The following is a 16,983-nucleotide window of genomic DNA, read 5'->3' as shown; positions in this document are numbered from 1 at the left end:
CAGCAACGAAGACCCAACACAGCCAAACTTAAATAAATAAATAAATTTATTTTAAAAAAGAAAAAAAGATTAATAAATCCAAGCGCAGATGCATTTGTGGGTGACTCTGACTGGAACAATCAAAGCCAGCCCCATTCTTAACAGGGAAACAATAGAAGTATTCCCAGTAAAGTCAGAAACTAGTTAAAGATGACCACAGTCACCAGTATTAATGGATAGGGCGGGAATTAGCCAACAGACCTCGACGACAGAAAAAAATAAAATAGATAAATGATGAGGAAGGAATAGACTAAATTATATCATTGTAAACCTGGAAAACGTAAGGGAATCAACTGAAAAGTATTGCAAACAAGAGGCATCAGAAAAGTGGCTGTGTGCAAGATTATTATGCAAAACTCAATAGCTTCCCTATAACACAGAGCACAACTGATGAGGTAATAGCATGAGAGAAAAGATTCCCATTACAGTCATAGCGAAGAGATGAAGAGATCAAGCAGAAAAGTAACATGCAAGAATATGAAAACTATTGCTGAGTGGCACAAAAGAAGTCTTGAGTAAATTGAAAGGCACACGCTGCATCTGGTAGGAAAAACTCGATTTTATTAAAGCTGTTAATCCTCTTCTTATTCATCTATAAATTACAGGACATCACAATAAAATTACCAACAAGGTTTAGTTTTTTAATGGGCAAACAAAAATATCTAGGAAAACTCTGGGAAAAAAACAAACAAACCTGGGTCTCTAGTTAGATCCCTTTTCACTCCTTACCTGTTCGGGAAGGAAAACACTCTGGAGTTGAGTATTACACTGGGGGCCTCTTTCCCTGAAGAATGGCTGTGAAAAAGCCCCCAAATGGCTCCCTTGACAGGGACTCAACTCTACAACCTCCTCCAGACCCAGCATCATTGCGGTGTGGCAGAGCCCCAGCTCCCTGGAGCCCACACCTTCCTGTAGCCACAACTGCAGGCAGCCTTGGGTCTGCAAGCAAAAAAAACGTAAACACTGTGTTCCCGGGCTGTCACCCCTGAGCTGCACTTCAGAGCCCTGGGAGCTGCCAGACTTTCCTTACCACCTGCAAGCTCTGCCGTGTGTCTGAGAGACGCTGCTATGGGTTAAATTATGCCTCCACCCAACCAACAGCAACAAAAAGATATGTTGAAGTCCTAACCCCCAGGACCTCAGAATGTGACTTTATTTGGAAATAGGTGATCACTGCAGGTTGAATTAATTAAGATGAGGTTACACTGGAGTAGCGGAGGTCCCTAATCCAATATGACTGGTGTCCTTATAAAGTGACAGCCATGTGAAGACACGGAGAGACACAGGGAGAACACCACGTGAAGATGGAGGATTGGAGCGATGTGTCTCCAGTCCAGGGAATGACAAAGATGGATGGCAAACCACCAGAAGCTAGGAAGAGTCAAGGAAGTGTCCCCCTACAGGTTTTAGAGGGAGCATGACCCTGCAGATTTCTCCAGAATTGTACGACGATAAATTTCTGTTTTAAGCCACCCAGTTTGTGGCACTTTGTCATAGCAGTCATAAGAAACAGATACAGACGTCTACAATTAGAATCTGTGCACTCCACACCCCTAGGGCAGGAGGCTGCTTACCCGCTGGAAGTGGCCTAGTGGAAAAGCCAAAAGAGTTTTAAACAGGGAATTCTGACCGGTCCAGCCAGGAGTGCAATGACCACTCAGGGCAAGACATCACTGCAGCACCCTCGTCCTTTCACATGCCTCCAACTTTGCCCTGAGGACCAGCTGGCTGGGGCTGGCTCCTCCTCATTAACTTTGGCCCCCTTCTGCAACAAGCCTGCCTACCCCGCACCCCTCTAGCTCTGCAACTACTCAACACTAGTGACCACAGGGATACTGGGGAGAGAATGGAGCCTCAGAGGGCCCCAGGCTAAGCTTCTGGATCTGCTCTGGCAGGCCAAGGGACCTAGAGCACTAAATCCTGGGGACAAGCTGGGGCATGTTATTTGCACTCCAAATTCTGGGGGCCACCCAGGTCACATGTATGCCCCTCCCTCTATTTGTGTCTCCCCCACTTGCCCACCTGGCAAACTTCTACTCATTCTTCACAAACCAGGTCACCTCACCTCTTCCTCCAGCAGGGAAGTTAATCATTCCCTCCTTTGTGCCATCCTGAACCTCCCGCATACGTCCCTCTATTACAGTACGGGTCTTACCTCATTCTAGAAGGTTTGTGCAGTAGACTGATATCTCCTCACAGATAGGGACTGAGTTTTCATCTCTGATCCCCTAGTGCCTACCACTGCACCCCACGCCAGCGATGCTTTACGGCTTCCACGGAGCTTCCACGTGCATTAACCATTCCAACTGTGGATAAAATGTCAGGACATTCTTGCTTACGCCAGGACAGACTTTCCCTCCTGGGATAATTTGATTTGTAGCTGGTGATCTCTCTTATGCAACAAAGAGCTCCCTGAGAAATGCTAGTTCTTTGCCCTCCTCTAGTCCTTACCCTGTTTAGACAAAAGTCGCCTTCAGTAAATGCAACTTCAGCTGTTACTGTCCCGACACTTCCTACATTCAAGGAAGCACCCTGATAACCCCATTAGGTCTTTCTGGTGCTTTCTGACCCATGTATCTTCAGGGAACCAGGCAGTCTAATTTGTTTAATGCTATGTGATCTGCTGCACCCACACCACACTTTATGGTCTTAATTCCATTTATTATAGACATTGTGATATGGCTCTGTTTTTCTGAAAAACAGGTCACCTCTTACTCTAGTTATTTAGCCATCAGCCCTCTCCTAGCCGACAAGGGTGGGGACTTTTTACATCTCTTTTCTCGTAATGGATAATAGTGCCTCCTGGAATAAGAATCAAAAACCTTAATAATGTTCATAGCCTTTGACCCAGCAAGTTCCACTTCTAGCAGGTAACCCTAGGAAAATGGCCAAAGATTTGCACAAAGGAAGGTTACAGAGGCACTCTTTATATGCAACAGGGAAGACCTCACTAGGGAACTCGGTACAATCTCTCCAAAGCAAACATGCGGGACGTGGTTGGCCACAGAACATCAACAGGCCTGAACCTAATGTAGTAGTGAAGTGGAGAAATGGTGAACTCTCTGCTCACCCAGCACTAACAGGGTCTGAGGCACACCATGTCCTGAGGGGCTTAGGGATAGGCCAGACCCTGCAACAGCCTCTTGCCTCTCTAGACTTGGGGACGTCTCCCAAGCAGAAGCCCTCCAGTTCCCTGGTCTCCCAGCTATCTCCCAAGTCCTACCTGGGAAATTGTCTGGTTCGAGTATATCTCACAGATTAAAGCCTAAAAGGATGGTGGTCCATCCCTCCCAATCTGTAAGTGTTCCCCATACCCTGACGCACTATGAGTTACCACTCAACTTTCTCTGCTCCTTGGAGAGTCAGAAGTGTCCTTTCCTAAGTTTTTATTAGGAGTTTCTCTCTGCTTTCTCTCTGCCAGGCCTGGTTTTAAATGAACATAGATAGCCCTTTTACCTCTCTCCCAGAGCAGTAAGTTAATTCAGTGCATCACATTGTTTATTGGTCAGATTCTTTGGGTTGCAAGTAACAAAAACACACTCAAACAAATTTCAACCAAAACGAGAAAGAAGAAAGGAAGGAAGAGAGGGGGAACAGGAACAGAGGGCGGGAGGGAGGGAGAGACAGTAAAGGAAAGGAAAAAATGGAAAAGAAAAGGAGAAAAAGAGAAAGCGGAAGAAGGGAGAAATCTAGGAATAAACGACTTCAGGTATAGCAGGATCCAGGAGTACAAAATATAACGTTAGGGTCCTATTGTGCTTTACCTTTATTCTTTGCTTTCTCAGTGTTGTCTTCATGCTCAGGCTGACTCTCCTTCCTCACGTAATAGCAAAGATGGCCATTAGCTGCTCTGAACTTACGTCACCTTCCCAGCTAATGATTCCATCAGTGGTCACGTGGGGTAGGGGATCAGAGGTGTGGGACTGGGGGGGAGGGGGTCATCTTTTTTGCTAGTTCCAGGAAATATCTCAGGAAAGGCTCTGAGTAGCCTGGCTTGGGTAATGTGCTAAACCCTAAACTAATCACGGTGGCCAGAGGATCTTTGCACATACATATGATATACATATACATAAATATACATATTTATATTAATTTCTGAGCCTGTTTGGACAGCAAGGTGCAAAGGGGTCAACTTGGCAGCATCCTGGACTCTGGAATTCACGTTAGCCTAGACACTGATCGGGAACAGCACACTTTCTGAACTGCCACGTGAAGAAAATTCCGGCCCTTGCCATCCACCTGCTCAGCAGCCCCAGACTCTCGTTTCAGGATGGCCTTGGCCGCCTTGTTGTTCTTGTAGGTCGTGGCACAGGCAAAGGGGGTCAGGCCCTGCCTGTGTCGGACATGCAGGTGGATGTCAGGGTGGGAAATCAGCAGCTGAATGACGACGCCATGTTTCTTGCTGATGGCCACGTGGACAGGCGCTCTTCCTTCTGCATCCTGTGCATTTACAGTGGCACCAAACCCCAGAAGACACTGTATCGTCTCTTCCAGCCCCCAGGAGGCTGCCAAATGCAAGGGGGTCCGCCCATCTCTGGCCTCTTCCTCTCCTTCTCCATCAGCACCACGCTGTCTGGGACTATTCACATCGCAGCCGCTGCGAATAAGAAAGCAGACGATGGACTCGTTTGTTTTCATCAACGGCTCTGTGCAGCAGTATCCGAAGGCACCCACTAGGTCCTGGGCCCCAGCACGTGGCATCACAACCACGTCTGACCAGAGTGGATGCGATGTCCTCCAGATTATGTACCAGTGCGAGCCACAGTGGGGGGTTCCGCTTCTCATCTGGCACAGATGTGTCAGCTCCTCGCGTGCGTATGGCATCCACGACAAGGGGAAGCTGATTTCTGACGTCCAGCTGAAGAGCCGTCGCCCCATCCTGAGTCCTGACGTTTATGTCCGCCTGGTGCTCCAGGAGAAAGAGCACGCTCTTGCCGTCCTGCCGCTGCATGGCCATGTGCAGCAAGGTCTGCCCGTCTGACATGGTGTCGTGGATGCAAGCCCCGGAGCCCAGCAGCTGGGCTGCGTTTGTGTGCGTGCCAGTCCATAATGCCAGGCCCAGCACGGTTTGGTCTCGGGAATCCTTGAGGCTGAAGTCTGGAATAATTTGCAGGTTGTTGGTGGTATGAAGAGCATTAGCTTTTTGCTCCAGGATGACAGACACCACATCTGGATGATTATAGGCAATCGTCACGTGCAGTGGTGTCCGCAGGTAGACGCTGCTGTCCGCTGAGCTGGGCGAGGATGCAGGCTCCTTTGGTCAAGGCAGGGCCTCCTCCGTCTGTAGGTCCACCCTTGGTACTGGGGAGTGAGGTGGGCCTCATCTGAACTCCATGGACTAAGAATCAAAGGTGGTTCCCTGAAAACATGCTAGACAAAGAAGAAAGAAGGTCCTTTGCACTTGACCGGTCCTGTCCCAGGCTCCGTCTGTCCCCATACATAGTCAAGCTCCCCAGGCTCTCCTGCATTTGGTCAGGAGTCAGCCTCACAGACTGACAAGTTCATGCTCAGTAGGCAGTTCAGGTCCTAAGTAGTCATCAGTCTCCCCCACGCAGCTCCTGACATCAGATCTGCGTCTACTCTTACAGCAAACAGCAACAGTGGCGAAGCAGGCAGATTCCTAGAGTTTGCCCCCGAGTCTGGTTTCACCCTGAGTGAAGCCCCTTCCCTTGCCTCTGAGGCAGAGATCACTGAGGCAGGCTGTGGACAGAGATGGGAACTCCGAGACCGCTCCGGGTGGCTGTACAGCTTGCACCTAGCTCACGCTTTGCTTGCCAAGCCATGCCCTGACACAGGTCTGCGCCTGCCCAGAGGAAGGGGCGCCTGCTCACAACTCATAAGGCTCTTTACGGACTAACAGCTGCCTACCTGCAGCACAGGGACAGATAAGGGGAGACAGACTGCCCCAAGGCTGATCCAGGAAGAATTTCAAGGCTTGCAGTTAGACCTAGGTCACCTGGCTTGAGTAACAGAATGATTGCCTTACGAGGTATTTTTGTTGTTTCTGGGTGTGCCGTGCCTGGGGTCCAAAGGCAGCCAACCTGCAGTTCTGCACTCCTCCATTCTGGCAGACGTCTTCCTGCCCGCTGGCTGCCAACGTCACCAAACTCTGAGGGATGCTTCTCTGGGAACTGACACAAGAGACCATGGGGAGCCCCCTGGATGTACCCTGGTCTCATTTCTATCCCTTGGACTGCTTTCAGCTCCTTGGGGAATAAACCAAAACAAAAGAACTCTGAACTGGATCCAAGTGGTCATTCTTGCCCAGCCTCAAACCCAGACCAAACTCCACAGTCAGCCAGCTCATCAAAAAGCTGTGTGGCTCCTGCCCAAACGCTGAAAACAAGCAAGTGAGGCTTTCTGGAGGAGTTATGGGCACATACCAGGAAAGCCATTTATTATATTCTGAGCACATTACAAGTGATTTACATACATTATCTCATCAAATTCCACAACAGACCCACCTCAATATCTTCTTTTTAAAAAGAGAAAACTGAGGTTGAACAATTTGCCCACGATTACAGAACTGCCAGCTAACTGAGGGACCCCATGCCGTCACTCTCCAAGTCTTTCCTTTGCTTGGGGGGAGTTCTATCAGGGCTTCCCACCCCATATACTGAGATGTGCCTCCCCCATAGCATCTGACTGTGGGGTAACCCTGTGAAGAATGGGCGAGGTGACCTGGCACCTCCAGAACGTTCCCTGGGATCCTACTCTCTGGTCCCAAAGGCAAGAGGTGCATGAGTCCCAGCTCCGGTGTTTCCCTCCTTTGAGAGGTCTCAGAGGAGCTGCTCACGTGGGCAGCAGGCTAAGGCTCCCATTCAGACATGGCTTCCTCGCCATGGGAGTTAAAAGATGAGGGTCATATCAGCTCTGAGGTTCTCTGACTCCCCAGGTAGGATTGTTTCCACTGTTGTGCTCCAGGTTCTATAGAAAATTCTAGGTTTTGTGCACTCAAAGCAAAATCTGAATGTCCTTAGAGGAGGTCTGGGTCCCTTTGGACTGGTGCCCCCTATCCTTCCCTTGGCTCCAGAACAGCCCACTGAGATATCTCACATAACAGATACCAGGATAGGATGGATCCCATGAGCAGTATAAGCTCCAGCTCAGTGGTGTCAGTGGTGGGGACTTCCCTGGTGGTCCAGTGGCTAAGACTGCGCTCCAATGCAGAAGGCCAGGTTCGATCCCTAGTCAGGGAACTAGATCCCACATACCGCAACTAAGAGTTCGCATGCCACAACTAAAGATCCGCATATCGCAACTAAAGATCCTACATGTAGCAATGAAGATCCTGCATGTGGCAATGAAGATCTCACACGTGGCAACAAACATCCCACGTGCCGCAACTAAGACCCAGCGCAGCCAAATAAATAAACATTAAAAAAAAAAAAAAAAAAAAAACAGTGTCAGTGGTGGCCCAGGTTCTGTCATCCCTTTGCTCCACCTTGTCACTGTGTGGGCTTTGTTCTCAGATAGGCTTTTAAGAGGCTGTCTTATTCTTGTATCTGTTTCATTCAAAGGAATGGAAAGCTTTCCCGCAGGCCCCCAGTAGACACACTTCTTTGCCCATCACTGGCAAGGAGATCACCATATTGAGCTAATGGCCAAGGGACCAAAAATGCCAGGAGGTCAAATACCCTGACCACTACTGCCTTCAAATTCAGCACCTGGGGCTTCCCTGGTGGCACAGTAGTTAAGAATCCGCCTGTCAACGCAGGGGACACGGGTTCAAGCCCTGGTCCTGGAAGATCCCACATGCCGCGGAGCAACTAAGCCCGTGCGCCACAACTACTGAGCCTGCGCTTTAGAGCCCGCGAGCCACAACTACTGAAGCCCGCGCGCCTAGAGCCCGTGCTCCGCAACGAGACAAGCCCCGGCAACGAGAAGCCCACGCACCGCAACAAAGATCCAGTGCAGCCAAAAATAAATAAATAAAATTAATTAATTTTAAAAAAAATTCAGCACCTGTGGGCTCCTCAGGGTACTGAAGGCCAGGACAGGATAACACATTACAGAGCCCATCAGGGTCCTAAGTCTGTCTCCAGCTCCCCACAGTGGGGCTTCTCCTTCTATTCGCGAGGCATCCTTGTTTTGTACCTGGTAAGCCACTTGGTAGTTTGGCAAGCCCGGTATAGTTTTCCGTAAACCTCGTGTAACTGCTGAACCCCATGATATCTTAAGTCTTGATAATTAGTAAGTGGAGCCAATTACCTTTTCAAAGTTTAAGCTCATCCCTCGTTATGACAATATAATGCTGTCCCATCTTACTGCAGCCTGGAGGACTGTACTTATATCAAGGCACCACCTCAGGTCTGTCTTTTCCTGGTAGTGTAAGATATAAAGGAGTTCATTCATGCTCCTCTGAGGTCCTGTTGAAAAAAATTATGTGATATAAATAGACTAGATAATCCACATCCCCAGTCATCTTTTCCATGGGGTGGATAAAGGGATCAGAGATGTCCTGGGGCATCCCTTCAAATTGATAAACTTCCATGAGTAAGTAAGAATGTGGGTTTTTTCCTCATCAACTATAGGTGTTTCTTAGTACCACTCCTCACCCAATACCACCAACGCCCTGTCTGGCAGTGGGTCCCATCTGTGAGAAGACCTGTACCCATTCCCAGGTGCTGGACTGTTTTTTCCCACTACTACATGGGGGGTGGGCTGAGGTTGTAGGTCTTGCTGATAATTAGCAGCTCTTTAAAGGGCCATAAATCCATGATTTCAAACAATAAAATCTATCTTAATCTGCTCTCAGCAAACATAACTCACATTCCATTCGTGGAGGAAGAAAAGGTAGCTTAGGGCTTCCCCTTCAGTCTCTCCTCCTGGTCACTGGCTGTTTAGAAATCCCCAAGATCAAAGCCCTCTGGATCTATGCAGATCCAGGTCAAACAAACCCAGGAGAGGGCAGAGGAGCAGTACTTGGTTCTGTGTGGCCTCTGCCCACTCTACCCACCACACCTGTGGGGAAGGACCACTCTGTACTTACATGCTGCCTTTGGAGGGTGCCAACTTATTTTTTGTTGTTTTTGAGAGTGCCAACATTTTTTAAAGGCTGGATTTAAAATCAGACAGAGATTCAACCCAGGTCTCACTCCAAAACCGTTTTCACTTTGCCAAAATCCTATGCTGTTCATAGGTCTGTCTGCCTAGAAAACCCAAGGGAGTCCACTGGAAATCTATCAGAGGCACAAAGAGAGCTCAGTAAGTTAGTTGCTTTTAAAATAACTTTAACCACTTCAGACAATATAATGAAAAAAGTTGGACTTCCCTGGTGGTCCAGTGGTTAAGACTCCAGGCTTCCACTGCAGGGGGCACGGGTTCCATCCCTGGTCAGGGAAGTTCCACATGCCACATGGTGTGGCAAAAAAAAAAGAAAAGAAAAGAAAAAAGCTACTATTTAAGGTACTTGCTAAAATCAGGGTGACTCCTTCTCTGGGCTATGTTTCTAGAAAGAATCAAAAGAAATTGCTAACAGTGGCTGCTTCTGGGGAGGAAAACTAGGTGACCTGGGATAGGCGTAGTTCACTATACTTATGAACTTTTGATCATTGTGCCATACGCACGTTACCTATTGAAAATAAATAAATAAGATTCCATGGGAATTAAGAAGCAGTGAGGCAAAAACTTCAGGACACTAAGGGGACATTAAAAATCAGGACATTAGACCTGCCATTGAGTTATTCCATCACCTCTCCTTTACTGTCAATCTGAAACAATATTAAACAACACTCCAGTGCCATCATACATATTTCAACCTTCTGTAAGGAAATGTATTGTCTGTTCAAACATCTAAGAAGATAGGAACCTCCTCTCTTATTTTTTAGGGATAGATAACAGAGGTTTTGCAGTTAGCAGTTGAGTTTGCTCTGGTGGAGAGTTTATTCTTATATTTTTGTCAGGTTGAGATACGATTACCTTTGTTTCAGAAGGTTCAATGTGCATATCTTTTTCTTTTTTAAAAAAAGTTATTAAACAATAATATATCATCGGGCTTCCCTGGTGGCACAGTAGTTGAGAGTCCGCCTGCCGATGCAGGGGACACGGGTTCATGTCCCGGCCCGGGAAGGTCCCACATGCCGCGGAGCGGCTGGGCCCGTGAGCCATGGCCACTGAGCCTGCGCGTCCGGAGCCTGTGCTCCGCAGCGGGAGAGGCCACAACAGTGAGAGGCCCGCATACTGTCAAAAATTAAATAAATAATATATCATCATTTTCAGCAGAAAGAGTTCTCATAGCAAAATCTTGCAAGCATGTAGATGTTCTTCACAATTATTAAATTTCTCTTTTTTAAAAAGTACACACAGATCCTGGGTATCTTGAGTGCTTTTAAGAAGGAAATCATGTGTAATTTAAGTAGAAGTGTCCTTAGTCATAATGCACCTATCCCACGTTTCCCAAGAGAGTAAACAATTATTCATTGTATGATATAAGGAGGCTTCAGTTATATAAAAGAAAAATGGGGGAATTACCTGGTGGTCCAGTGGTTAGCACTCTGTTCTTTCACTGATGAGGGGCTGGGTTCGATCCCTGGTTGGGGAACTAAGATCCCGCAAACTGTGCAGCGAGGCCAAGACAAAATTAATAGAAAAAAAGCATGGACATGGGGTCCACATTTTTTCTTTTACCTCAGGCTCCAATATGGCTCAGCAGAGCACTACTCTGTTTTAAATTGTTCATATTTTGTTCATCATAGATATCTTTTGCACTAATTTTGATGTTTTTAAATATTACATTATATACTACTTGATTACTGAGTTTTTGGTGCCCCCTTCAATTTTAAACCCAAAGCACTTGCCTCGCTTTAGAGTCCTGGCTCTGCCCTGTCCTAATCCTTTTTACGTTTATCAACCTCCCTTCCTAGGTTAAGGGTGTCCTGAGGAGAAGGAAGTAGATTGTTTACTTTCGTGTCTCTGGTCCTACTCAATACCTAGCACAGAGCTAAAGCATGGTGGGCTAACATGGTATTGTTGAAGGTAGGAAGGGAAGAAGGACAACAGCTAGTGATAACAACTGACATCCTAACATTTATTGAGTGCTTATTGTATACCAGGCACTGGGTTAAACGCTTTACTTATTTAATGTAACAACTCAACAGTAAAAATAATATTATACCTTTTTACGGATGAGGAAGTTGAGGCCCACAGAGCAGAGTGAATTGTGATGCATGAGTGATTACGGCAGAACTTGGAACAGCTCTGCTTGGGCTCCTAAAACATTTCTCGCTTTGATGGTTTCTCTTCAGAGCACGGGAATGAGATGAGAAAGAGGAAGGGGGAAATAGGGGGAGAATAGAGATAAACGGATGTAACAGAGGACCTGAACTATGCCATTTTCACATCAGTTCTCAGCTCCACCTGCACAACCACCCCTAAGGCATCATTAGTCCTTACAGATAAGAAACTGAGACTAAAGATGTTCAAGGGATGTGTTAGGTTCCTTCCGCTGGTCAGGCACCTGCAGAGGGTGGGGGAGGGGTACAGTCTGGGGCAGGGTGGGTGGGCCTGCCCTCCCTCCTGACCTCCCTGGGGTGCTCGTGGCAGCTTCTCGGTCAAACTTTCCCTCCCAAGTGAAGCCAGCACCTCCTCCTGGTGGGCAGGTCTCCTTCATTCTGCCCCACCCGGAGGTGGGCATCCCCTCGCCAGGGACCACAGGCATAAGGGAGAGACTCAATAAAGGCCAAGGCTGATGTCAATAGCCTCCCAGAGCTGTTCTTGTCTCGCTTGCTTCCACCGATCTGCTCCCCACCACACTTCCTGCCTTACTGGGGGAAAACCCCCGAAGTACACTTCTGTGAAAAGCGAAACTTTAGAACACCCAAAACCAGAAACTAAAATGGCAAGAAATAAGAATAAGATTCTGAGAAAAGAAAAAAAAAGAAAGAAAGAAAGAAATTCACAGGACTTCTTGAGGAGTGGGGAATCCAAGCCTGCCCTGCAGAAGAGCTGAATGATGGAAAGTTTCGGTCATGAGTAGGCACAGATGATTTCCAGAGAGAAGTAAATGAAATGTATCTTTCACTGTATACCTTTTGCTAGTGCTTGAATTTTTTTTAACCAGGTGCCTTTTTAATGTTTTCAATGAAAGAAAACTATTTTTTAAGTGGCCTGCCATGCAGTCATTCTGTGTGGCTCGCCTCCAGTCCTTCCTGCGAGGACAGAACAGCTCAGTCATGGGACTTCCCTGGTGGCGCAGTGGTTAAGAATCTGCCTGCCAAAGCAGGGGACACGGGTTCGAGCTCTGGTCCAGGAAGGTCCCACAGGCTGCGGAACAACTAAGGCCGTGCGCCACAACTACTGAGCCCACGTGTTACAACTACTGAAGCCCGCGCACCTAGAGCCCATGCTCCACAACAAAGACAAGCCACCTCAATGAGAAGCCCGTGCACCACAATCAAGAGTGGCCCCTGCTCACCACAACTAGAGAAAGCCTGTGTGCAACAACAAGGACCCAACGCAGCCAAAATTTAATTAATTAATTGTTTTAAAAAAGAACAGCTCAGTCAGTGTGGTCACACATCCTGTGGACTACATGCACCTCCAAATCAGGCAGCTCATTGTTCTGAGGACTCAAAGTCATGTTTAAAATCAGAGTCAGGTAAAGTAAAACTGAATGAGTAATTTGCTTCCAGAATGTGGAACACACAACACAGACCAATGCTGCTTCCTTGGGCATCAGCCTCTCAGGGACTCCGGGATGGGGTTAGCAGTCATGACTCTGTCCTGGGGAAGAACTGAGGCTGTGAGTCCAGACGAGCCCATCACCCTCAGGTCAGGCTGGGTCCGGACTAAGGCTCAAGGGTCAGATCAGGATCAAGAGGAAGGATGGTGCAAAGACTATAGGGTCAGACGCGCACAGGAGTGTCGAGCCCCCGGAAAGAGAGAAATGAAGGGCAGCATCCCACAGTCTTCAACAGGAAATGCCCTTATTCTGAGAAAAATAGCTGTGGAATCAGGCAAGTGACAAGGGTGGCAGCTGGAGCAGTGGGAACGAGAATGAACCCTGAAGGTCTGTAAAGGAACCAAAACGGATGATCAAGGCAAACTCTGTAGAAAGTCTCTGTTTAGGAATTTAAACCCCAGACAGAGTCTCTAATGTGAAAGGAAGGGAGTTGGGCAGGGGTGGGGGTGGGGGGTGGGGGGTGGGGTGGGGGGTGGGGTGGGGGCGTGGGGGTGGGGTGGGGGTGGGGGTGGGGGGGTGGGGGGTGGGGGTGGGGTTACTCAGCCGCTTGGTGTTAGGGGAGGAGATAGGTGACCAGGCTGAGACTGAGTGGATGCCTCCATTTTCTACCCCTTTGGGAATGTCCATCCTTCACCTGCTTCCTGATCTAGTGTGGCTAGGCAAGATCTTCTTCTCCATGCTCCATTGGCCTCCTCTCTCCAGAATCCATCACTGGAATAACTCTGGCCTCCTTCTGAATAGCTCAATTCTACCCTGGGGTCCCAGATTAGAAAACAAGGTTACTTCTCTCCATCCAACTGTTAATCCCCAGTAGCTTCCCCTGCCCTTCCCAGTTCATGTCACAACTGCCTTCTTGCTCAGATCTACCCACCCACGCCCCTGCTCCCAGGTCTTACAGACTTATAAACACAAACTCGTTTAAATATCCAAACAGAAGAAAACCAGAATTGGTGGTCGAACTTTCTACGCCAGAAAATTTCCAAATTATCAGCTATTTGGAGTGGTCCTTCTCTATTACTGAGACAAGGACCCAAAAGGTTACATCACAGAACCTTAGAGCTGGATTGAACCGGTGAGCAGCCCGAGGGGGATGATTCAGCGCGTGGCGAGCAGCCTGAGGGGGATGATTCAGAGCGTGGCTTTAGGAACTGAACTTACTTATTTGGATTCTGTCTCTACTCGTTCAGTGGTTCTCAAAGTTGAGTATGCACCAGAATCACCCGGAGGGCTTTTAAAGATAAAATTGCTGGGCCCCATTCCCAGAGTTTCGGATTATTTAGGTCTGGGGTGGGGCCCAAGAATCTTCATTTCTCACAAATTATCCGATGACGCTGACGCTGCTGGTCAAGGAACCACACTTTTGAGGAGCACTTGCTAGCTGTGTTATCAGCCGTCTCCCATGTATATTCCGGACAATAATCGTAGGTATTTGCTAGGGCTGGGATTTACCTGAGACCTGGCATATGAAGGCTTTAGCATTGTTCGGGGCACACAGCAAATTCCCTGCTCTCACTGTTGGATGGAGGGGAGGAGTCATTTGCTAAGGACCACCCCGGCGATGAGAAGCAAACCTGGGACGGAGCCCAGGGGCGCCTCTCTGCCCGGCTCTGAGCGCTCCGGCAGCGCAGCCCGAGCCCGCGCGCCACACGCTGCGGTTCCATAAACAAGCAGCTTCCGCCGCCGGCGGCTCGGCTAATGCCTGTCGTCTTTGGGGTGGCTAGGACCCTCCAATCTTTACCGGCGCTGAGAACCTGGCCACGGAGACTGCCCCCCGGGGTTTGCTGAGATCCGGAGAAGCTGGAGCACCCGGGCTCCCAGCAGCGGCGGCGGCGGGCTGGGTGCATAAGGCCGGGGGCGACCTCGGGGCAGCCGGGCGTTCCGCGGCGCGCTGCAGCGCTCGGGGGCGCGGCGGATGGCCGCCTGCACCTGGCCCGGGAGAGGCGGGGAGGACGCGCCCCAGCGGCAGTGCAGGGCCCGCCCCGGCCCCGCCCTCCAGGACTTCCCGTCGGGAAACCCGCGACCTGCACGGCCGCGCGGCTGTGGCTCTTCCTGGGCGCGACAGGTAAGCGGCAGAAGCAGCCCGCGACCCTCCCCTGGACTTGGAACCCAGAGCTCTCCTGCTTCTCGCGACTTCCCGCCAGTCGAGCTCGCTTCTGCCAAGTCCTTGCTCCCCACCTCTCCCCTCCGCCCACCTTCTACTCCTCCTGTTCTTCCTCGCCACCCCGTGACAGTAAAATGAAGGGGCAGGACCGGGCTGGTCCATCTGTCGTGGTGGCCTCTAGCTCCTCCCTCGGTAGGACCCCCTCTACCTTTGCGCCTTCCTGAAAGGACGGAAGAAAAGCTCAGGTCTCTGGGACCTGGAGGGGTAGGATGAAGAGGGACTAGACAGCGCACTCTCTCGGGACCCTGTGGCCTCTGCCCTTCACCCACCCCTCCCCCCGCACCGCACCCCTTCTGTGCCCCATCTCCCCACGTTGGGCCACCCCCTGTTCTCCGCTACAGAAAATCTTTCAGAGAGGTTTCCTCCTGCCGGTGCCACGCTGCTCCTGAGCAGAAGGGGCTAGCGGTGAGAAGCCTCCCGGTGGGCGTAGGGCCTCAGATGTTCTTCCTCTGGAGGCTTGGGCCTTTCAGGGGCGGGAGCTGTGTACACGGTATTGTGGGGAGGGAGTCTGATGGGCGTTGATGATTGTAACTGTCACCAACTTCCTGATTCCCTGTCACTTGTTCCAAACCCCAGGCTAACCGAAAGGAAAAATAGTTTGTTACTTGCCCCCAGAGCCAGTCATCCCAGACCCTGTCATCCCAGACCCTGACCTCGGCAGCGGGTAGGACAGGGCTCTCCTGTGTGTATGGGGGTGGAGGGAGGGTGTCAATTTGCCAGCAAAGCACAGAACAGACCCCGCTATTAGCCAACCACCCATTGCAACATTCACAGGGAGGATTTTAATGCTGCCCTCTCAGTGCACTGCCGACTCACAAATGTAGTTTACAGACACTGCATGAAGTTAACAACTCTGGACACGCCAAGGAACCTGGGGCTCATTTTGCCAGAGATGTGTGTGCACTACCCCCGCCTCATTCTCCTCTGCTACGATGAGCTGTGTCTCTGCCCATCACAGGAAGGGTGAAAAGGATTAGACAGGCAAATGTGTGTGATAATACAAGCTAAGGTGAGGGGTTTGAAATATACTTTAGTTCAAATTATCCAGCAGAAGCCAGTATCATTGCAGGTACTTCCCTAGCTCCTGTTTCTCAACAATGACATTCACTTTAGGCACCCAGAGGTAACAAGAGAAAACTACTTTCAGGGGCACCAGGGCAGTAAGCAGGGCAGGTCTGTCAAAGGAACCATGAAGGATACTCGGCTGCCTGAGATGGCCTCATCCTTGGTAATCACTAACCACAGTTAGCAGAACAGCTGATTCCTACCCACAGCAGAATGGAAGAACTCACACCTGCAAAGGGGAAGCCCTGAGGAATGTCAAATGCCCTCTGAGATCAAAAACATCTTAGTCCAAATTCAGTTGGGAGAAAACTGAACAGGAGATGTGACCATGGGCTTAGCCCATGTAGCCATTGTCTAGAACAGAAATTAGGAATCAGAGGGGCAGCTCACCCTAGGGCAGAGGCAGTGGGTATAATGGAGGCAGAGAGCTGGCTCAGCTCTGTCACCAATTTAGCTGTGTAGCCTTGGCCAGATCACATAAACACTCCCTGGGTGGGAGCAAATGACAAGGAGTATATGAAAATGCTTTGGCAACGCTCCAAGTGCAACGCAGCACCTGGTGTCATGGTTAAGACAGTGGGCTTTGGAAAGACACGTGCTTGGGAGCAAATTCTGCCTCTGCCACTTCCTAGCTCTGTGACCTTGGTCAGGTTACTAAACCTCCCTGTGCTTCAGTTTCCTTATGTGTAAAATGGAAAAGACAACTGTTTGTTGATATGGTAAGTAGTAATATTAAAAATGGCGGTGGTATTGTCCTGAACCTCCTCTGGCTCCATGGATGTGTTCTGACATCTCCAGCCCTAGAAGTGCAGCTGAGGACCAAAGTGGCTTTCTATGTACCAGAGGGACCCAGTGACTGTGCCAAAGATTTGGGCGAACCTGGCTCCTCCTACACCCCTCTGCCCCTCTCTGGGAAGGCCCAAAATGTCCTTTCTTTTGATGGGAATGAGAGTGAGGGTTTGAATAAATGGGAGGTCAAGTGCAGGGCACTGCCTGTCACTGTGTTGAGCTCAAAGCTGTAATTGTGCTGTGTAAA

At 49.4% G+C, this 16,983-nt stretch overlaps 1 protein-coding gene and 1 long non-coding RNA gene across 8 annotated transcripts in view; one reads left to right on the top strand and one right to left on the bottom strand.

Annotated features, from left to right (window-relative positions):
• Positions 1-580: 580 nt before the first annotated feature.
• On the bottom strand, positions 581-16,280 carry LOC111173991 (uncharacterized). Of its 5 annotated transcripts, XR_016394933.1 has the most exons (5): positions 11,156-13,132; positions 10,513-10,597; positions 9,032-9,221; positions 8,251-8,408; positions 581-6,245 (listed from the first exon to the last, which is right to left on the bottom strand). It is a non-coding gene; the product is annotated as an uncharacterized LOC111173991 (long non-coding RNA). The 5 variants fall into 5 exon arrangements; XR_016394930.1 differs by adding an exon at positions 13,356-16,280 and having other exon boundaries at positions 9,032-11,279; XR_016394932.1 differs by having other exon boundaries at positions 9,032-10,597; positions 11,156-13,139.
• GALNT6 (polypeptide N-acetylgalactosaminyltransferase 6) overlaps positions 14,040-16,983 on the top strand; it is a 35,701-nt gene continuing 32,757 nt past the window's right edge. For 2 of the 3 annotated variants that reach the window (XM_089920733.1, XM_022572136.3), the window contains exon 1: positions 14,569-14,783. The gene's annotated coding sequence lies outside the window, so the exon portion shown is untranslated. Of the gene's footprint in view, positions 14,143-14,568; positions 14,784-16,983 lie in introns of those variants that run through there. The other variant, XM_089920732.1, reaches the window with a different exon arrangement.

Source organism: Delphinapterus leucas, chromosome 11 (assembly GCF_059928025.1).
Source record: "Delphinapterus leucas isolate spDelLeu-1000000601 "Yukka" chromosome 11, BTC_Dleu_Yukka2, whole genome shotgun sequence".
Lineage (NCBI taxonomy): Eukaryota > Metazoa > Chordata > Mammalia > Artiodactyla > Monodontidae > Delphinapterus > Delphinapterus leucas.
This window is presented reverse-complemented; position numbering and strand designations above follow the sequence as displayed.